At 36.0% G+C, this 23,626-nt stretch overlaps 1 protein-coding gene, 4 non-coding genes and 2 pseudogenes across 5 annotated transcripts in view; all 7 read left to right on the top strand.

The window, feature by feature from the left end:
• LOC123681628 (NAD kinase-like) overlaps window positions 1-23,626 on the top strand; it is a 160,694-nt gene that overhangs the window by 11,901 nt on the left and 125,167 nt on the right. The window lies entirely within an intron of this gene.
• On the top strand, window positions 13,642-13,763 carry LOC123683534. The gene has a single exon (XR_006748008.1). It is a non-coding gene; the product is annotated as a U5 spliceosomal RNA (small nuclear RNA).
• On the top strand, window positions 15,074-15,211 carry LOC123683564 (annotated as a pseudogene).
• Window positions 16,101-16,235, top strand: LOC123683557 (annotated as a pseudogene).
• On the top strand, window positions 21,576-21,766 carry LOC123683579. Its single transcript, XR_006748046.1, has one exon. It is a non-coding gene; the product is annotated as a U2 spliceosomal RNA (small nuclear RNA).
• LOC123683550 lies at window positions 22,319-22,480 on the top strand. Its single transcript, XR_006748023.1, has one exon. It is a non-coding gene; the product is annotated as a U1 spliceosomal RNA (small nuclear RNA).
• On the top strand, window positions 23,419-23,540 carry LOC123683533. The gene has a single exon (XR_006748007.1). It is a non-coding gene; the product is annotated as a U5 spliceosomal RNA (small nuclear RNA).

Raw genomic sequence — 23,626 nt, 5'->3', positions numbered from 1 at the left:
CTCGCTGAAAATGATTCGTTCGTTCGAACCGATCCAGATGAGTCTAACTTTCACGTTCAGTTCATTCAATCTGTGGATCTTTTAGGTCCCAAAGATCGAAAGATCCATGGAATGGTTCGTTATTCTAGTCTAGGTAGACTATTTCGGATGGGTTGACCGCAAAGAAACATCTGGTAGTAATAAAATACATCCATTTCGCAGATGAATCATCGGCTCGGCAGTCGGCACCCGGTTTTGAACAAAAATGATAGATAGTAACTGTCTGTAATGGCTCCCTCTCATGATAATTACCAATTATGATATCTTGAAAATGTGTTAATGTATATTGTTTATTATTTTTCGATAAAAATTTTTCAGAAACATGAATGTAGGTTTAGTTAAAACTATACTACAAACTATGTAAAGTTGATTAAAATGAATTAAATGAATGAACATATTTGTCATTTTTTGGGAACAAGGTACAGGGTGTTTCACGTAAGCGGGACTCTGGATTTTTTGCTTATCCTTTGAGCGATATTGAAAAGTGACCCACCAAAATGATAGTATTTTTCACGGGCTATCCAAATGTGTTATCGGAAAACTATAGATCCGAGGCATGGAAAGTTATTGAGGAAAAACCGTTTTTCCGATAAAATTTTTTACAAATTTGACTGATTTTCAATATAGGAAAGTCTAGAGACTATTTCTCACCAATTTCTTTCTCCATTTGAACTTCAAGAAAACAGAAGTTTTTTTTTTTTAAATTATATTTCATAATATTTTCTGAATGCACTATCGATTCTGAAATCTGAATCCGAATTTGTGAATATAGTGGTAGTTTTATATTTATTTCAAGCTATTCCATTCAAAATGAACATGAGGAAATTCAGATTTAATATTCGGAAAATATATCCATTTTGGTGATCTTAACTTAACAAAAACATTCTTAACCTTAACTTGACCAGGTAAAGAAAAGAATGAACGAAAGAACCAGATCTACGGATCTTTGAATCATGCGCAAATCGTGCATGGTTCGATCTGAGCTAGTGAGCTGAAAAGAACCATTGGGTCAATTGAACGGGTCTTTTGAACCGGGTCGTCAGAGCTATTGATCTGGTTCGACCCGGGTCGTCGAAATTGAACGAACCACACATCCCTAGTTCTTATTCCTGAATGTGGCAATATTTTTCTCTGAAACTTTTGTATGATAAACTATTAACTAACACAAATATCAATTCAGTACCTAGAATACACTGATCTGACCCTATTGCAGAACAGGACATTTAAAAAATACTTCTAGGACTTGCTGATGTTCCAGTCGGTGCCCTTCTAAGTGAATAATAGGAAGGCTCTTGATGCTGTAATCATAAATTTCCTCTGCTTCATCCAACTTACTTACGTAATTTAGACCTTATAAGGTGGCAAATTCACTGAAGACTGTCTCATTACTTCAGAAATGAAGAAACTAGTTCAATCTATAATGTTGTAAACATGATCAAATTTAGTAGAAGCTTCGCCTTTTTCTTCATTTTCTTTGGAGAAATGATTGAAGCTGATTTTTTAAAACCAGAAAGATGCTTGAATATCTATCATTCTTCGAAATAAACTCCACAATAATTTATAAAACTATACCTAAAATATCCTGTCTCCAATGTTTTACTAACGTATTTCACTAAGGTCACCACCAGATGTCTCTATTTCGAATTATGCACACCGCCTATACTTGGAACTGGACAACTGATGCTCTTGTATCATATTTGTGTGAAAAATTATGTGAGTCCATTAAATGAATAATGTCGTCCAAAAATTTTTCTCGTATTTCTATAAGTATTCACGAATGAGCACCGATTTTAACAGAACAATTTCTATAGATTGTAAAGCATGTATTTTTCCATGATTAAATGGCATACCCTACTGAAAACAAATGATATAAGAAATATCAACAAATAATGCCCGGTGTTGCCATTATATTTTAAATTGTATCATTTTCATTCAGGCGCGGATCCAGGGGGGGGGTTGGGCAGGCACCTCTTGAATTTTGCCGACCCTCCTAGAATATGACATACTAAGGCTCAAATAATTACAAGATCAGCAAAAATTCCACCTTCAATACGTTTTTTGAAAACCCATATTAATGAAAGGCAGAAAAAATGACGTCCCAAAATGGCGAAAGTGTCTGGGGTCCTCATTTGCAATATTTTGACTATCTGAAAGTTCTCCCCCCAAAAGTGGGGCCTGGATCCGCGCCTGTTTCCATAGGAAAACCGTATATAAATATGCTTCAATATTCTGAAATACTATAAACTATTAATCAACATGTATAATTTCTGAAAATCCTGATAACCATTGATGATTATCAACAACACAATAGTGCGATACAATTGGGCTATTGAATTTTGATGTCATATCTGGTGAATAGTGGGTGATCTTAATATTTATTGGTGTTAGATAATAATAAAATAAATATAATCAAGATAATGTCATATGACTGAGACAACGAATGAGATAAATTACTTGAATTCGACAAGGTGAAAGCACAATGTGGATACGTTAGGTGAATAGCTAAACATTGTAGAAATGATGTAATTTTTTTTGATTTCGGTCATTAGGGTCTTGGGACTTTCACATTTGTCCCTAAAGATGGCGCCACCGTCTTTATATGTCTCGAAAATGCCTCGCGAAATGACTTATAACCCCAAATCAAGCTTCACAGTCATTCTTACCTGGCGTAGGGGTTATCGTGATCAACAAGTCGAAGCAGTTTGATGTGGCATTTCCGCAATGGTGTTCTGACATTCTGCCTGGTTTTTGTTCTTTCTAATATTCTAATGTATTCTTCGCATGCGGTACTGTTTGCTGGATGGGCTCCTTCGCAGTTGGCACATTTCTGTCTTTACCTTAGTGCATTCCATCGACAGATGATCGCCAGCACAATTAAGACATTTTTTTTGCCGCGTAGCAGTTTGACGTGGCGTCTCCCCATCATTGGCATCTTCGACATTGAATCATTTTCCTTGTGGAATAATGCCTTTCCCAGGAAATTATCGTATAATTGGGGATTCTGACTTTCTTCTTTAGGCTCTTTAGAGTAACCTTGTTGTCGGTTATTGTCAGGTATGAAGGATTTTTCGTGCCTTTCATTCTGTAAATGTTTTTTACATTTATATCGTGTTCTTCTATTGATTCTGATTTGAGATCCTCAATGTCTATATCTGCATTGAGTCCTCGTATGACGAATGCATGGGTTTTCTCGGTTTTTTTCGTATAACTATGGAAGTCAAGGCCTTCCAAGTCAAAATATGTTTTCAGTTTATTGAAATCTTCTTGGGTTTCAACAAACACGTTGGATGTTGTTCTTCCATATTTGATGTGGAACTTCGAGTCTTCCAGAATCCTTTTTATTACCCTCACCGTTCCGGTGTGGGATTCGAATGTTCCATGAACCACTATAGGTGGTATTTTGGTTTTGTTGGCTTGAACCACTGGCTGTTCTTCTGGTAAAGCCTTGTATCTATTTTTTAGTGTTATGCTTGGTAGGTCCGTATCCATTTCTAGGTTTTCGATTGTCCTCTTCGAAGTACTTGGATGGGTAAACTTCGGATTTTCCATGTCCATAAGTCTTATTTTCTTTCTTTTAGAATCCGATGGAGACTCGGGCGTCCCCATTTTAGAGGAATATCTGTTCTCTAATGTTAACACCAAATTTTTCACTAAACTCAAAGTGTCAAAATCACTAACTTAGCTTAAACCAAGTGTACTCACACTACTTACAATCTTTCACAGTGCCACAATCACTGCTCCAATGGTTTTCTAATTTCTTACATCTTGGTTCTGCCTGGTTTTTTTTCTTTCCAGTATTCTAGTATATTCCACGCATGCGGTACTGTTTGCCGGATGGGCTCCTTCGCAGTTGGCACATTTCGGCGGTTCCGTCTTTGCCATAGTGCACTCCATCGACAGATGATCGCCAGCACATTTAAGGCATTTTTTTGCCGCGTAGCAATTTGACGTGGCGTGTCCCCATCTTTGGCATCTTCGGCATTGTATCATTTTCCTTGTGGAATAATGCCTTTCCCAGGAAATTACGGTATAGTTCAGGATTCTGACTTTCTTCTTCAGGTTTTTTAGTGTAACCTTGTTGTCAGTAATGGTTAGATATGAAGGATTTCTCGTTCCTTTCATTCTGTATATATTCTTTATATTCATTTCATAATCTTCGATTAATTCTAATTTGAGATCCTCAATGTCTACATCTGCATTGAGTCCTCGTATAACGAAGGCATGGGTTTTTTAATTTTTCTTAGTGTAGCTATGGAAATCAAGACCTTCCAGGTCAAAGTATGTTTTTAGTTTGTTGAAGTCTTCTTGAGTTTCAACAAACACTTCCTCGAAAAATAAATGATACGAAACTAGTGGTTTCTCTCAAGATTAACAGTCAACCAGTAACTCAAAAGCACACTGTAAAATACTTAGGAATGGAGCTAGATTCTAGGCTCAACTTCAAAAAACATATTGAGAAAATTATGGGAAAAGCATATGGCGCAAAGAAATCTCTCTATTCCTTGCTACGCAAAAACAGTAAATTAAATTTCCAAAATAAAAAACTTATAAACACAACACTAATTCGACCTCTAATGACATACGCCGCACCAGCGTGGTGTCACTTGAAACCACGATCTATGAGCCCTCTACAAAAATTTCAAAACAAAATTCTCAGACTCATTTTAAATCAAAACATTTTCACCAGAATTTCTGAACTGCATGACTCATCAGAAATCGAAATGGTAAAAGACCATATTAACAATATATCGACGAAATTTTACGAAAAAACCAGTTATGTAAGCGATCCTGTAAATAGTGTAAATGAAATAACCGCAACACGATTTAATAACAAGAATCAAAATGACAAGCATGTGCTCCCTTACGAGCACCTTCCCATATTCAGTAAGGTACTTATACCTTATGAACAAAATTGATTCCACATTAACGTTCTACATTTTCAAGCCAACAGAATACTCCCGATATTCAATAAGTCTTATAACTTATAACTCAAGTTGAACCCATTAAAAGTTCTTCACATTCCATGAGAAGGCAATCTTGAAAGAAAGATTAATAATATAAAGCAGGTTTTTTTTTGTTTTATTTTCCTGCCAACATCAATTATAATTATTTTAAAATTAAGACCAATTGATAAGTTGAACTCAAGATATTTATTTTTGAATATATGTCACAAATATTCTAAAAATAGGTTAACATTCATTTGTAGGAACTATTCATTGTACATTATAATAAAAAACTGTATTGTAAATGATCATTTTGTGAATACCCCCAAAACCCCCTCTGGCTACGCCCGTGAGCTAAACCATTGTTATTTATGTATATATTGAAAATGTGGAGATTTGAATAAATAGCATTTGATATTACGTAAGATTGTAAACAGGTTGATATTTAATTTTAATTGTACGAAAATCTGAAGGAACAACAAAGCTGTCTGATGTAGGAATGGTTTACTTAGAAGTCTGCACTCGAATATCAGTTAACAATACATGACATTCATTTTAATAATTAGATAATTTCTAGTTTCAAATTCAGGTGGAATTGCCATCTGAAGTCGTTTTTATTTTCGAACGTTAACCGTTCATAATTAGAATTTTTATGCTGAACATGTACCTAGTAATGCGTGTTAAAAGTATAATTTGTGTTGGCTTTCTTTCAAACACCTAAATACCGGAGTCATAAAATTCGGAAACTAGACATTTCAACACTGTAATACCTCTTATTATCACTAGAGGGCATTTACTACTCTTACCTGCACTATATTACTCAAAAGTACTTACCATTGTTCAATGACTAGATGCAAAACTTGTTAACCGTATCGCTTCTTGGCCCGATGGCTAAGTTAACTGATTACATCTACGCTGAAGGCATTTGGACACTTTGTATGTCAGGGTTGTTAGCCTACTGAGTTTCATAATCTTCAACTTTGCACTGGAACCTGTGTTACGTGCTGCTATCAAGACCGGACTGTGCTACATGAGAGCTGACACCAACATTGTCGATTTGGCTTTTGGCGGGTGATTTGCTGCTGGTAAACGACACGCCCGAATATCTGCAGACCGTCCTTGACAGCGTCGGAGAGACAACGGCTCATTCTCGGAAGGAATTGTCCCGTCGACAATCGTGATCCTAGACTCTCCATCTCTGGTACACTTGAACAGGTCAGCATGGACAATTGATGGGACCTCAACCAGGTTTGTCATCGGCAGGACTCCAGCGCCTCCCTCTACACTGGCACATATCCAGCAGTCCAGTCTGGCCCTTTGGTTGAATCGCCAGTCACAGAATCTTGTGGCAACACATCTTCTTAGGACGGCCTCATTTTCTTGGTCCCACGTACCCAAAGCCCCAACAATTAGTGCATCCACCGACGTCTCGTACCCTTGAGCTCTCAAGTTCTCGGCAAGGCCGGCGTACTTCTCCAATTTTAGCTCCCTTGCTCTGATGAGGGCTTGAGGCTCGTTCTCAAAGGGGATCGTCACATCGATGATGGTGACTCTGGACTCCATCTCATTAACAATGACGATGTCAGGTCTTAAGTTGGAGGCAACCAGGGGGACCTGCCTGTTCACAAGGACAGTCCCCATCCTGTCCGGGATAGATTTGACCAATCTGTATTGAACGGCGTTATGTCTTTTCTGTCACGCTGCCGAATGCATTTTACAATGATTCAACACGTGTGGCAGAGTTTCTTGTTGCTCCTGACACCTCCGACATCGTTTGTCTCCACTCCCAAATCTTCGAGTGGCATTGAGCGGGACGCAGTCCAGTCTGGCTCTATGAATGAAACGCCAATCGCAAAATCTCGTGGCGAATCCGCTCCTCGTGAAGTGGTTGCTGGCGGCACTCTTCGAAAAGCATTTATGTTTTTCCCTGCTTTTCGAGACAGGGATTGCGCATACTTCTACTTATGACGTCCTGGAGCCTCCATTCAAGGTTCTGACGACAAGATAGAGTTATCGTCTGGCCATCTGGTGCATGCTTCGCTCCTTCCAATCTGGATGGACAGGAATTGGTCGTAGTCTACCCTATCTCCAGCCTCTTTGAGAATCTTCTCGTCGCATTTCTTGCTCTGGACCATATTGAGGAGTCGTCGAAAGTTGGATCTTCTTCTAGGCCTGGACAATTGATGCGATCTCAACCAGGTCCGTCATCGGCAGGACTCCAGCACCCCCTCCCCCTCTACATTGGCACATATCCAGCAGTCCAGTCTGGCCCTGTGGATGAATCGCCAGTTGCAGAATCTTGTGGCGAATCCGCTCCTCATGAAGTGGTTGCTGGCGGCACTCTCCGAAAAGCATTTACGTTTTTCCCTGGTCTGGTTTTCGAGACAGGGATGTCGCGTACTTCTTATGGCGTCCTGGAGCCACCATTCAAGGTTCTGACGACAAGATGGAGTTATCGTCTGGCCATCTGGTGCTTCGCTCCTTCCAATCTGGATGGACAGGAATTGGTCGTAGTCTACCCTATCTCCAGCCTCTTTGAGAATCTTCTCGTCGCATTTCTTGCTCTGGACCATATTGAGGAGTCGTCGAAAGTTGGATCTTCTTCTAGGCCTGGACAATTGATGCGATCTCAACCAGGTCCGTCATCGGCAGGACTCCAGCACCCCCACCCCCTCTACATTGGCACATATCCAGCAGTCCAGTCTGGCCCTGTGGATGAATCGCCAGTTGCAGAATCTTGTGGCGAATCCGCTCCTCATAAAGTGGTTGCTGGCGGCACTCTTCGAAAAGCATTCATGTTTTTCCCTGGTCTGGTTTTCGAGACAGGGATGGCGCGTACTTCTTATGGCGTCCTGGAGCCACCATTCAAGGTTCTGACGACAAGATGGAGTTATCGTCTGGCCATCTGGTGCATCCCACCTACCAATCTGGATGGACAGGAATTGGTCGTAGTCTACCTTATCTCCAGCCTCTTTGAGAGTCTTCTCGTCGCATTTCTTGCCCTGGACCATATTGATGAGTCGTCGAAAGATGGATCATCTTATAGGCCTGGACAATTGATGCGATCTCAACCAGGTCCGTCATCGGCAGGACTCCAGCGCCCCCCCTCTTCATTGGCACATATCCAGCAGTCCAGTTTGCCCCTGTGGATGAATCGCCAGTCGCAGAATCTTGTGGCGAACCCGCTCCTCATGAAGTGGTTTCTGGAGGCACTCTTCGAGAAGCACTTGAATGTTTTTCCCTGGGACTCGATTCTCCAAGCAGGTGAGCCGGTGAGCACTATTTTAGGCCCCGCCCAAATTAAAATAGGAGAAAGAGGGATCAACGTTGCCAAATTCATGGCCGAACTTGAACCTTTTTTTCGTCGTCATGAACAGAAAACTTATTAATTTCTATTATTTATGTCTATCTCAATCTAAAATATATCTAGCACCTATAAATATGGAAAACACAAATAGATAACAATAACTAAAACTTCAAATAATATTTTGATAGTAATTCGAGGTCACGTTTACTGTCATACAATAATTCCACCATTGCCAAGTGTTCATATTACATTGGATCTATTCTTCAATTCAATATATTTATTTCGATTTTTTCATTATAAACCATGCACAAACTTGCTGTATTCAACATAAGCAGTGAAATTAGTTAATTATAAATGATAATAACATGAATAATCGAAATTTTAAGTGACAACTCGCGTGTGCATCTTAGTCAATTGTCACAGAGAATGTCGTTTATGCATTGAACTGGGTTTATTAATTCTATGCGTTTATGTCACAGCGTTGCCAAGTTTTCATCGAGATAAAAACCGTTGGGTCCAAGGCAGCGGATTTGAAATCAATTTTACTCGTCTTAGAGCCGACAACGGTGTAGGTTGTATCAAAAGTTGCCTATCATTTTACGGAATTCATAATGTCAAACAGTCAAAATGTACCCAATCTGTTTCTAGAGTGCGTTCCAAATCAGTATTCTATGATCATAGAAATTAAAAAATGCAATTACAGTCCATTCAGGAATTATTGACATCGAAGTAGGCCATGAACGTCTAGTCGCGGCTTTATTTCTGGTTACAAAAATAACACTAAAAATTGCTATGGTTCATCATAGAAATAACCAGTTTAAATTATTTTCATCATTTTTGTATCCGAAAGATACTGAATTTTCGTAACAATCAAATCATTCAATGATTCTTTGAAGGTGAAATCGTATTGCACAGGTTTTCTTCCACTAATAATCCAGGTTGTAATGACTTGCCTTCTTCTTTTTTCAAACAGTACTGTGAGAAATACTCAAATAAACTAATCAATGTGTGTTGGAAATTGATACAACTTTTAAGTTTCAAAATTTCTTCGATCAAAACTAAGTTGCATTTTAATCAAAACCAACAACACAAACAAACTGAAATCTAACATTTCCAATGCCAACCCGAAATCTGCAATTCAAAATGTTACTGAATGAGCCAGTACCAACTTAATTTCGATTTTCCAAAGCCCCCCGGGATGTCAATAATTCCTGAATGGACTGTACATATTTCAAAGTGACAGGTGTACTCATTATTGAAGCTACTAGATTATAATTCCACGATATGAATCCCCGTTATTCAAATAATGAAATTCTGAATCTATTCCATATCCACGGTGAATGCAACAGAATTGTTTCGAGAACTTGTCGAGCATTCAATCAGAAATATCCACATTTACCACCAATTGACGGGAAGATATTTCGGAAGTATGTTTAAAAGTTTCTGTTACTCCCTTTTCATCGACATGCTGATTTTTTCCTGAATTTATAAAATGTATTCTACCGCTTTTTTATATGAATAGAATTGGCACACATGAGTCCTGCATGATTTTATCTCATTTGGTAGGTACAGGTTTTTTCTTCTAGGTTATGATCAAATTTTGTTCACAATTTTTGGCACAATATTTGAGACACCCTGTGATGATATTTCTCAAGTTCAAGATATGCACGATATTCCAACATCATTCTAGTTTGATAAAGTGAATTGAGTATAAGCATACGATATTCCCAGTAAACATAATTCAGGTAATAGTGACTATGGAAATTCTCTCTTTTTTTTTCGGTTTTTCCTTAATATTTTGAAAACTAACGCAATAATTTTAGGAAAGACATTTTCTTGGTTTCCAAGCTATTCTCCAATTGAAAAAAAGGAAGTTCTTGATGAATCTACCGAAACCAGTAAAGCTATGAAAGGAGTCTACGAAAAAACTGATTCGGAACCACTGGATTAGAATATAAGTCTATTCATAATAGAGTTTGAAGTTTAGCGTAGGACACTCTGCAATTATTTACCTTTCATCCATAAGATGGCAACACATGATGCAGTAAAAAGTATTTATCAATTAATTTTTCAAATGCTGTGATGATATTATAGCACAAAATTGAGCTTCCTATTTCCTATTGAAAATCTTATATTTAAACTTTTCCGATCAATCTTGAATACTCGTATTTTATAAAATTGGCGTTATATATAACTCAAAAATACAGAACACGTCAGCGTATAGCAGCGCCTAAACAACCTAACCGATTTTCAAACTTTAATAAAAGAGATTCAAGAACTCAATTCAATTTGCAACATTTCACAATTAATATCACTAGTCAGAGATATCAAAAACCAAATTCAAACTTGCACATCTCCATTGAATAAGATACTAATCATACAAAACCTAATTGAAAAACATGGTATTTAAGTCTCCTAAAAAAGACATAAATATAATTACTTGGAATGCTAACGGAATTTTCAATAAAATTGACGAACTGGCAATTCTATCGAATGAAATAAAAGTCGAAATAATCTGCATACAGGAATCTAGACTGAACAATAGAAAACCTCCTAAACTACCAAATTTTTACTACATAAATAAGCCGAAAACCAAATCTGGGGGGCTTATTATTTATTATAAGAAACACTTAAAACCGATTGAAATTCCAACCGTCACAGTAAATTCCGAAACCCAGGCTATTCGTTTAAATGACTTAACAATAGTAAATTACTACAACGGACATCAAAGTCCCATTGATACTAGCGAATTAGACTATATTTTCAGACTAGGCAATAGAGTTATAATAGTCGGGGACTACAATAGTCGAAGTACTTCGTGGAACTGTGCAGGTAATAACAGTAACGGAACAATTCTCCGCAGATACTTAGAAAGTAACAATTTTGTGTTAAACTTTCCCAGAAATTCATATACCTATCATCCAGCCCATCGAGCAACTCCCTCAACCATTGATCTGATGATAACAAACAATATCCAAATATCCCAACCGTACACAATCCAGGCTCTAGATTCAGATCATTTCCCGGTATTGGCTACAATTCCGAGAATTAATTCCTCAGCACTGCCAAAACCAACAGCCTCTTACTATACTAACTGGAGACTTTTCAAAAACTTAATAGATCAAAATATAACTATCAATAGAGAACTCAATTCAACGGAAGACATAAACAAATGCATCCAATGTTTCACCAACTTAATTAAAAATTGCCTTTTTCAATCAACCAATAAAATAACCCATCCGTCCAATCATCACTTAGAAATTCCCCCCTCAATTCAGGAACTCATTAAAATTAAAAACAAACTAAGAAAAAGACTACAACGCAATTTCACAGCTAGCCTCCATGCACAATATAAGGATACAATTAATCTTGTTAGAGGCTCAATAAGCTCTCTAAAAACACACAAATGGGAAAAATTCACGCAAAATCTAACGAACACTGACGAAATGTGGCGAATAGTGCGCTCACTAAAACAAAATTCTTTTGGAATCTCCACACTACTCGGCCCTCAAGGATTAATCTTCGAGGATGAGTGTAAAGCTAAATATCTGGCTGAAACGTACTCAAAAAATCATAACTCTACTTGCGACATGTCCGACCGCCAAACCGAAAATACAGTCAAAGAAACAATAAACCAATTCAACAACCAATTCTTCGCTTTTCCACCAGAAGTACTTACCTCCCCTAAGGAGATAAGACGAATAATCAAATTACTTAAAAACAAAAAGGCCCCAGGCGACGACAAAATCTACAATCGCACATTAAAAAATCTCCCTAGGAAAGCCATAATTCAACTACTTTATATCTTTAATAGTTGCTTGAAACTATGCTACTTCCCTGAAAGCTGGAAAAATGCCATAGTGCTATCTTTCCCGAAACAAAAAAAAGATCCCAAAATAGCATCAAACTATAGACCAATCAGTCTCCTCCCAACGATGTCGAAAGTTTTAGAAAAAATAATCCTATACAGAATCAAAGACCACGAAAACATCAAAAACGAAATCATAGATGAACAATTCGGATTTAGAGAATCGCACAGCACCACACTTCAACTAGCTACAATTACTGACCAAATAACAAAAAATTTTAACTACAATAAAATCACAGCCATGCTTAATTTGGATATAGAAAAGGCTTTCGACACCGTCTGGCACGAAGGTCTGATCTACAAACTTATTAAAATCAACTTTCCTCCACAACTAATTAAAATCATTCACTCATACCTCACTAATCGAACTTTCCAGGTAAGAGTAGAAAAAACGCTTTCAACAAAACTAGCATTAAGAGCAGGGGTACCACAAGGGGGCCTACTATCCCCATCACTATTCAATTATTTTATAAATGACATTCCAAAGACAAATAGTACAAAACTAAAAATTTTTGCCGATGACACTGCAATAGTGGCCGAATCATCAAATTCCAATCAAGTGAATAAATACATTCAAAATCATTTGAACGAGTTAGAAAAATATTATCAGAAATGGAAAATCAAAATTAATACGAGTAAAACTACCCTAATCCACTTCACGCATAAAAAAAAGCTTGCACCAAATCCAAATCACCTAATATTCAACGGTCAAATAATAAACAAACAAAACACGGTCAAATATTTAGGTCTCACCCTAGACAGAAAATTAAACTTCAATGACCACATAAACAACATTAGACAGAAGTGCTACATACTACTTCGCAGTCTGTACCCACTTTTGTCTAAGGGAAGCAAACTCAGCAAAAAATCAAAAATTCGAATATACAAACAATGCATCCGTCCGGTATTCCTGTATGCAGATCCAATATGGAGCAAAACTTCATTGTCAAATTTAAGAACATTACAAGTGTTACAAAATAAATTCCTTAGGATCATTCTAAATGAATCAAGGTATACACCAATCGAAGAAATTCACAAAACAGGAAACATCGAACTGATTCAGGACAAAATAAAAAACGATACTATAAAATTCTTCAAATATACTGCCAAAAAACTTGAAAAAACCAAATACCTCGGCACTACTACTTCACAAAATACTAATATTAGAATACGACATAAATTGATACATCACATTACTCTAACGTGAGAAATCCTGAAAAAATGTATCCCACCTGAGGCGAATATGTGTTTTATTTGATCCAACATACCTCTAGAAAAAAATTATACTAACCACCCAATATTGTTCATACATTATAATTTATATAAAAACATTAGGTGCGATCCCAGAGATCAGGTACTAATTTTTAATTAAAAATTTAAATTTATCTATCCTGTATATTTCTCCTTGTAAATATTCTTGTATATATAATTTAGGAAAATAATAATAAAAACGCTGAAAAGCGATGTGTTTTATTTGATAACAATCACTCTGATCTCTCCTCAGTTGCGAATAAATCTTTCGCCTTTTACTAAAGATTTCCGTGGGGAGGGATAACTCTAATGAGTCTATAACCAATTTTTGGCGGCTATATCTTATGATATAGCATTTAATATAACTAAAAATAATTTATTATATAACCTGTTAATCTTTGCGCAATGTTAGAAGTAGAGATGTGTAACATTGAAGCCTCTGAGTATCCGATACCTGAAGTATCATGTATGGTATACATTGATTGGGTACTTGGTATCAATACTTTTAATACGTACAGAAGCCTCAGTGAAACGCCCGCCGCACATGACCCTACTCGCACTGGTTCACGCGCCTACATCAATGTGTCACTGAGATTGGTGGACTCGCGTGCGTCCGCACATGCGGTGATCTGTAGGTTCCCATAGATTTGAAACTACACCACTCGCATGAGGCTCGTGTTGACCAATGCGAGTGGGGTCATGTGCGGCGGGCGAAAATATAGTTTTGAATAACCATTGTATTGAAATGATTTCTGTAATCATTGTGAAAAAGAGAATTTTAGAAATAAATAATGAATTTTTAATATATAAAAGGTGTCTAGGTATCCATAGTTTTTAGAATGGAGTATCCGATACTCCAATTTCAGTAGAAAATCTGACACTCTTCCTAGGATATATACTATCTCTACTCAGTTGAAACCTACGTAAATAATTATCCAAATTACAATACTAGGAATATCTGAAAAAGTCTGAAAAAAGTCGAATCAGTGCACACATCATGGTTTCTAGGGATCTTAATTGCGACCTATCGGCGTCCTTGACAGCAAGCAGAACAGAACGAGTGCTCACTACTCGAGAACAAAAAATTCCCAAATGCAGTTATTGTGAAGAGATAAAGATAATTGTCCAAAAATGGAAATGGATGATATGGAAAGTAGATGGAATGTTGTTAGAACAAAAAAAAATTGTTTTGTTTGTTTCGAGAGAAATAATCAAAAAAATTTAGAAATAAGAAAATCTGTGGGAAGAATAAATGCAGATTTCTGAAAATTCTAATAAAACTTGATGAGTATCAACAGCACAATAGTCCGATAAAATTGGGCTATTAAATTTCGATGCCATATCTGGTGAATAGTGGGTGATCTTAATAGTGTTGGATAATAAAAAAATGTAAATAAATATTATCAAGATGATGTTATATGACTGAGACAACGAATGAGATATATTACGTGAATTCGACAAGGTGAAGGCACAATGTGGAAACATTAGGTGAATAGCTGAACATTGTAGAAATGATGTAATTTTATTGTTTTTGGTGATTTGGGTCTTGGGACTTTGGTCCCAAATCCCAAAAGGATCTTTCCCTAAAGATGGCGCCACCGTCTTTATATGTCTCTAAAATGGCTTTCGAAATGACGTATGACCTCAAATCGAGCTGCACAATTCATACTTACCTGGCGTAGGGGTTACCGTGATCAACAAGGCGGTTCCCCCGGAGTAGAGCTGTGTCGATCACGGGTTTTTCGTGATCGGGTTCGATCGTGAGCTGTCGGCCAGATGATCGAGTCAAAAGATTCGATCATTTCGATCATTCGATCACAGATGACTGTTATGCTTTTTTGACTCATTTATCTTGCTTGTTGAATTAAGGTTAACAATAAGCGGTCAGGGATGGTGGTATGAATTGAAAAAATGTTTATCCTAAGTAATAGCATAATTTAATTCTTTATACAATAATAATAATTGAATTGAATTCCAAGACAAAAATGAACCAAATATATCATGAACATACATTTTTATGAAGAGAATGGACAGAAAGTTGCCAATTTTTTGATTGTAGTAAAGTAGGAATAAAAAATAAAACAGTCACTGGACTATCAAAATATGAAATTTCGAGGGATTTCTTGAAAAAAAAATATTTTTTTTTTATAAATTATATTAATTAATAATGTTCCGTTAAAATCAAATATATCAAATTTCGAATACACGAAAAATATTGAACGCAGACGATCAGTTCGCAGGTAGTAGGTTACGGTCATACGGTGCAAATGATCCATATGAAATTCGATCTCAAAGCTCGCTCTCGAATCTCGATCTCCATCGACCAATCACGAGCGACCCGATCATTTCATTCTATCTATTCAGCTCCATATGAAATTCGATCTCAAAGCTCGCTCTCGAATCTCGATCTCGATCGACCAATCACGACCGACCCGATCATTTCATTCTATCTTTTCAGCATGAGCTATTCGGACTTTCGGAGAAGCACTGGGTCACTTTGACTGATATGAGTGCCATCTATCAGATAAATACCACAACTTTCGGTGGGTTTCTGAAACTATAGAAATCTACCATAAATCTCGAAGCATATTCGAATATCATCGAGTCGGTCGGATGATCGAATCATTTTGAGATCCGTGACCCGATCGTTCTTTTATAGGTTGTAATCGAATCAAAATGATTCGATCGATCGTGATCGACACAGCCCTACCCCGGAGTGAGGCCCTTTCATTGCACTGCGATCGGGCTGACCTCTGCGATTATACCTAATGCGTATAACTCGGGCGCGTAATTTTTGGTAGTCGGGACTGCGTACGCGCTGTCCCGGATCATATAATTAATATGTTTCGTTTTGATTGATGCAAGATGCATTTGATGATTAGATTGGCGTCAAGTGGAAATATGAAAGAAAAAGGCTTCTTCAGTAAATATTTTGCGCATGCGCATTATCCCATATTAAATTTTATATCGGAAAAATTAGACGATATTTATTCAAAATGTAAGAAATCTGAAGGATCTATCGTATAGCGAAACAATTGCTATTTATGTATATATTAAAAAAGTGGAGATTTGAATAAATCGCATTTGATAATAATAATAATAATAATAATAATAATAATAATGTTTATTCAAAGCAATCATATAAATAAACATAATAAGTTACAGAGGTCTCCATTTCAGAGAATGGATGCCTGTGCGTAACATAAAACTTAACAATTTTCTTAACTGTGGTGATTATAACTAAGGTTTAATTCATGTATAAGAAAAACTAATTAACAACAATTTTCAATCATTGTACAGTCCGAGTCATAAGTCGAATTTGGGGAAAAAAATGTCGATTCTGAGGAAGTTGTCGACGTCGGTAAAATGTCAAAATTGGGTAAGCTGTCATAATCAGGTAGGTGGTCAAAATCGAGGTATTATTATTGAATATTCATTTATCTTCTTCTTGATTTATTATGATTTTAATAAATTTACGACCTTGTTCTAGAATCCAAAATTTGATTTTATTTTTGAAACGCTTAAAATTTTTTATTTTCTTCAGGTATTCAGGAATCTTAGCATATAGGCGAGGTGCAATGTAGTTACAGGTTCTTTGTCCTATTCTTTTTTTTGATCTCTGGGTCTGGTAGGTATTATCTCTATTTCTTGTGTTGAATGGGTGATCAATTTTAGCCAGTTTTAACTTTCCTTTGAAAATATTTGTCATTATTTTGAGGCTATATAGTTGTCTAGCATCCAACACTTTTGAAATTTCGTAAAGCTGTTCACTTGGATACCTGATTTTTTTTCCGAATATTATTCTTAAAATCCATCTTTGAGTAACGTTCAGATTTTCCAAGTGTTTATCGTATATACCTCCCCAACCTAAGATCCCATAGTTGATCTGGGATTGGACCAAGGCGTTGAACAGAATCATCAAATATTTAGAACTTCTAAAATACTTTTTCATTGTTCTAAATTTGTACAGCAGACCTCTTAGTTTTTTGACTACATGGTGAATGTGGTGATCCCATTTTAAATTTGAATCTATTATCACGCCAAGATATCGAATAGCTGCTGTTTCGGGAATTGTTATATCTGAGTTAACCTCAATATTTCCTATAGATGGCAGGCCAGTAGAATATGACGAGAAAGGCATGTATTTTGTTTTAGTGCAATTTAAAGTAAGTTTGTTTGCTTGAAACCAGAGTTGCAAATTGGTAAAATCATTTTCAACTTTTTTTTTAAGATTGTCCCATGTATCTGCTCGATAGTGTATAGCGGTGTCGTCAGCAAAACTAATTATATGACCAGTGGTATTGCATTTTAACAAGCTATTTATGTAAATTAAAAACAGAACTGGACCGAGAACAGTCCCCTGTGGAACCCCATAAGTAACTGCTCTCAAAGAACTTATGTTTCCATTAATTTCTACCATCTGTCGACGATTGGTCAAATAACTTTTCAGCAGCTCGTTACTGACTCCACGGAAACCACAACTCCAAAGTTTATTTAGTAATTTCTTGTGACTGACAGTATCGAATGCTTTCGCAAGGTCCACGAATACACATAAGCTAGGAATTTTTCCATCTAAGCATTCATAAATTTTATCAGTAAGCTCACGTATAGCGTCTTCGGTGGATCTGCCTCGCCTAAATCCAAATTGACCTTTATCCAGAATATTATTTTGGTCAAGGAAAGAAATCATTCTATGCTTTAGGATTTTTTCTATTATTTTAGAAATATTTGAAATTAATGAAATCGGTCTGTAATTGCATATTTTAGTTTTATCTCCACTTTTGTAGAGTGGTTTTATTTTACCAATCTTCAATACATTTGGAAAAATACCACTTTCAAAACAATAATTTATCAGGTCAGAGAGGGGTGCGGAAATTTCTGCTTTTATTTGTTTTAATGTTTCTGCTTGTAAGCCGTCATTTCCGGGAGATTTTCCATTTTTCAATTTTTCGATTGTTGCTTCTATTTCTTGAAGATTTGTTGGAGTTAGGAAGAATGTTTCACCTACAGAAATATTTTTCTCTTGATAGTTCTCTATGTTTGGAATATTTTCTGCATATTCCTCTCCTAAAGTACTATAATGTTTGTTGAAAGCTTCGGTGATTTCTTTCGGATTATCTGAAGGGCCATTTTCTGTTTCGATTGTTTTAATTTCCGTTGTCGGTTTTTTCTCATTACAAATGTTTTTTACATAATCCCATATGCCTTTTGTTTCTGATTCGTTTTTTGAAATAAATTTCTCCAAGTTATTTTTCTTTGCCTCGTCAATAAGTTGCTGTATCTGATTTTTTAAGTTGCGATAAGTGTTCTTTAGCTCGAGATTATCCGGTTCCTCTTTAAGTTCCATGTATATATCATTTTTTTTGTTTATTAATTTTAATAGAGATGGTGTTATCCAGGGTTTTCGCTTAACATTTTTGCTCTTAAGCTTCACACTATGAGTGTTTTTGTTAATATGACTCGTCAGAATATTGAGGAATGTCTCAGTTGCGGAGTGTGCGCCGACTTCTGAGTACATTTTTTGCCAGGTCTCATTTATTAGATCTTTTTTCAGTTGCTCATAACTCACATAAATCTTCTCTCTGCTTTTATTTTTTGATACTTTATGCTCACTTGTTTTATTACAAGACAACATAATCGGATAGTGGTCGGTAATTAAGTATTGTATAATACAGCCGTTTTTGTCATTTGAATTAAAATTTGTATTCCACCCTTTAATATAAAAATGATCTAGACAAGATCCGCTCTCTGGTCTTGTGCATTTGTTTATCACAGATGTGAATCCAAAACTCTGCATAATATTCTTGTACTCTTCTACAAAATCTTCATTTGAGAGGGTGTTAATATTAATATCACCTACTATTACATGTTCTGAAGATAAGGAACTTTCTAGATAGTTATATAAACTTTGATTGAAGAGTTTTGTACATTGTTGTGGAGATCTGTAGATTGCCGTCACTTTCCTGCTATTGCGGCTATTATTTTTGAGAGAGATTTCTACCGCCTTGGTTTCCCCAATTTCAATAACTTCATAATCAAAGTTCAAGTATTTTTTAACATAGACCACAACCCCGTCGTTTTTATTGTAATTCCCTTTATTATAAACAGTGTCGAACCCGTTCAGATGAAACAGATTCAGGTTTTCAATTTGAAATGTTTCCGTCAGTACAATTATTTCGAACTCCAAAGACAAATATTCTAAAAATGCGACAAACTCCGGAAAATTCAAATTAATACTACGTACATTCATATGCAATATGTTAAACTTATCATTAAAATTATGACTTTTTAGATTTACAATATTTTCCATAGGAGTATCGTATGTTTCACATTCATAGTCTCGGATATACTGATTCATGGTAAGGAATGCTAAAGATATGACTACATGTAATGTTCAACAAAGCGGTGTAATTTAAATTGTTTAAAGAGTTAACTTACTCGATATGATTAATGTATTTTTCAGTCTCTCGAAAGTTTTTTAACACTGCGTTGATCCATGTCTTGGTCTCAATCTTGGTTGATCGTTTTTCTTCGGCGAAATTTTCTTCTTGAATACTTTATAGTGAAGCGTTGACTTCGGTGTTGTTTTTGCTATTTGGTGATCTTTTTTTTCTAGATTTGATTTCGATGAACTTGTATCTTCTAGAGTTTCCGTATCCTCCCAGATTGACTCGTTCGTGTTTTCGTCTTCTTCGTTTGTTGCGCTTCCCCCGTGTTTGCTTGTTGATGGGGTTGGTGGTGCACTGCTTGCTTTGTTTTCAACTTGTTTATTGATAAGATCTTGTACAGTGTATATGGCGCTTCCAACTATGAGACGGTTTCCTCTTATGAAGGATTTTTTTTGTGGTGCACTGGCTTTGGCTTTCAGCAAATTGCTCTTGAGAATTTTATATTCCTCGCGTTGCTGCTCTGTCTGATCATTGAGGATACTCAGATTAGTTTGCTTTAGAATTTTTGCATTCGATAGTATCTCTCTCTTTTTCAGATAAGAAATTAACTCTATCTTGATAGGAGCGTCTTCGTTTTTCCCTAATTTATAACAGTCGTTGATATCGTTTTCCTTAATTTCTATTTTCAGAGAACGTTTTATTTCATCGCAAATGAACTGTGGTGTTATTTCGTCTGCTGTTTTTTTGAGACCAAAAAATATTATGTTGTTCTTCTTATTTATGCGGTCAAGATGTTCAATCTTATTTTTCAAAAACTGGTTTTCGGCTTCAAGTTGTTCAACCTTATTCTTTAGAGCCTGAAATTCTAACAAAATTCTCGTTTCGCTGGCTGCAATCGAGTTCTTTATTTCCTTTTTTGAGTTAATAATTTCTTCGTACAAATGCTCCGACGTAATTGGAGAATTTCTTTCCGTCATTCTAAATGTAAGAACGGGTATGTGTTCCTTTAGAGACGGCCTGACCGATTATATTTACATATATACTTTTTGTACCCGTGTGAAGAAAATGAACTGAAAACACTTTCACTGTAGTTTTCTCGTTTAATATTTCGAAAATCACCTTTTAAATTACGATTTATAATGCCTTTACTGTTTATCTAGAACACTGCTTTTATTTGAAATTTGTAGACTCCGATTAACTATATTAATTTGCAATTTTATCGAGTGTACAACGAATACGTCTGTACTCAACCACACGATTTGAACTCCTGATATTACGAAAGATTGTAAACAGATTGATATTCAATTCTAATTGAACAAAAATCTGAAGGAACAACAAAGCTGTCTGATGAAGGAATGGTTTACTCAGAAGTCCGCACTCAAATATCACATAACAATTTCCGATCTGTAGGATGATTCATACACGAATATCACTCAGTTTGAAGAGCTAGATATATCACATACATTTTAATAATTAGATAATTTCTAGTTTCAAATTCAGGTGGAATTGCCATCTGAAGTCGTTTTTATTTTCAAACGTTAACCGTTCACAATTAGAATTTTTATGCCAAACATGTACTGATGCGTATTAAAAGTATAATTTGGGTTGCCTTCCTACGAACACTAAACTACCTGAGTCATAAAATTCGGAAACTAAACATTTCAGCACTAAATTACCTTTTATTATCACTAGAGGGCATTTACTACTCTTACCTGCACTATATTACTCAGAAGTACATAACATTGTTCAATGACTAGGTGCAAAAACTTGTAAACCGCATCGCTTCTCGGCCCTATGGCTAAGATCAAAGTGTAGTATCTGTTCTTATCAGCTTAATATCTGATACGCCCCGCATGCGGGGCCAGTATATTAAACTGATTTTTGGAAATTGATGGCGGTTAGGGGCTTGCTCCACCGCCGTCGCGGGTTGGCCCGGTATTGCAGTACCTCCGGGATCGGCCCACTTTATTCAATTAATATATGTAGTATCCAATACTGTCAAACTCATAGGCCAAACGTTGGTTATAGTAGAAACAGCTCTACACTTACAGGATGACAACTTTTCTTTACAACATGTCACAAACACCAAATTCTTCTAAAAACTTTATTGATATGGTCGATGTCGGACACCTAACTCTTTTCCACAATATTCAATATCACTTACGGATAGAGGTATAGATATGATGGCGTATGTTCATAAAGAAATGACCTGTAGACCTCTTAAGAAAAATGAATTCTTTCAACTCTAGCTAAAAATTAGTTCTTTCAACTCTAGCTGAAAATTAGTTCTTTCAACTCTAGCTATGCCTGGTTATTATGTCTTGGTTTCTGATGTTTTTTATCTTATTTAACAGATTTGTATTTAGTCATTTTTAACAGTATTCCTGATATATTCATTCGGACTCATAGTCCAACTTTTTTTTGCCGAAGAAACTTTTCCTAAAGATGGCGCCACCGTCTTTATATGTCTCTAAAATGGCTTTCGAAATGACGTATGACCCCAAATCGAGCTGCACAATTCATACTTACCTGGCGTAGGGGTTACCGTGATCAACAAGGCGGTTCCCCCGGAGTGAGGCCCTTTCATTGCACTGCGATCGGGCTGACCTCTGCGATTATACCTAATGCGTATAACTCGGGCGCGTAATTTTTGGTAGTCGGGACTGCGTACGCGCTGTCCCGGATCATATAATAAATATGTTTTCTTTAAACTGTAGCATAAGCACTCCACAATGCTTAATTATGATGATGTGCAATTTGTATACTTCTCAGCAGCCTTAATTATCGAGTGCTGAAGTATTATGTATAGGATACATTAATTGTATACTTGGTATCCAAATTGATACGTACAAAAGCTACACTTGAATTATAGATTTAAAAAAACCATTGTATGGAATTACTATCTTTATTCAGTGTGTATGAAAGGTATCTAGGTATCCATAGTTTTTAGAATAGAGAATCCGATACTGGAATTTCAGTAGAATATCTCATACTTTTCCTAGGATGAATACTTTTTACACATCTCTATATAGAAGGCACATATCTCATCATCTAATTATGACTCCCATTAGTTTATATTCAATTTTTGGAGGCTATATCTTATGATTTAGTATACGAAAATTTAGTTTATTTATAACCTTCTGATATTGGTAGAAGACACCTATCCTATCATCGCAAGAAATTTTCATGAATTCAATTTTATAGCCTTTCTTGGTTTCCAAGCTATTCTCCAATTAAAAAAAAAGGAAGTTCTTGATGAATCTACCGAAAGCAGTAAAGCTATGAAAGGAGTCTACGAAAAAACTGATTCGGAACCACTGGATTAGAATATAAATCTATTCATAATAGAGTTTGAAGTTTAGCGTAGGACACTCTGCAATTATTTACCTTACATCCATAAGATGGCAACACGTGATGCAGTAAAAAGTATTTATCAATTAATTTTTCAAATGCTGTGATGATATTATAGCACAAAATTGAGCTTCCTATTTCCTATTGAAAATCTTATATTTAAACTTTTCCGATCAATCTTGAATACTCGTATTTTATAAAATTGGCGTTATATATAACTCAAAAATACGGAACACGTCAGCGTATAGCAGCGCCTAAACAACCTAACAATCACTCTGATCTCTCCTCAGTTGCGAATAAATCTTTCGCCTTTTACTAAAGATTTCCGTGGGGAGGGATAACTCTAATGAGTCTATAACCAATTTTTGGCGGCTATATCTTATGATATAGCATTTAATATAACTAAAAATAATTTATTATATAACCTGTTAATCTTTGCGCAATGTTAGAAGTAGAGATGTGTAACATGGAAGCCTCT

The sequence above is a fragment of the Harmonia axyridis genome, chromosome 6, assembly GCF_914767665.1.
Source record: "Harmonia axyridis chromosome 6, icHarAxyr1.1, whole genome shotgun sequence".
Classification (NCBI taxonomy): Eukaryota; Metazoa; Arthropoda; class Insecta; order Coleoptera; family Coccinellidae; genus Harmonia; species Harmonia axyridis.
Note: the sequence above shows the minus strand (reverse complement) of the source record. Positions and strands in the feature narration are given on the sequence as shown.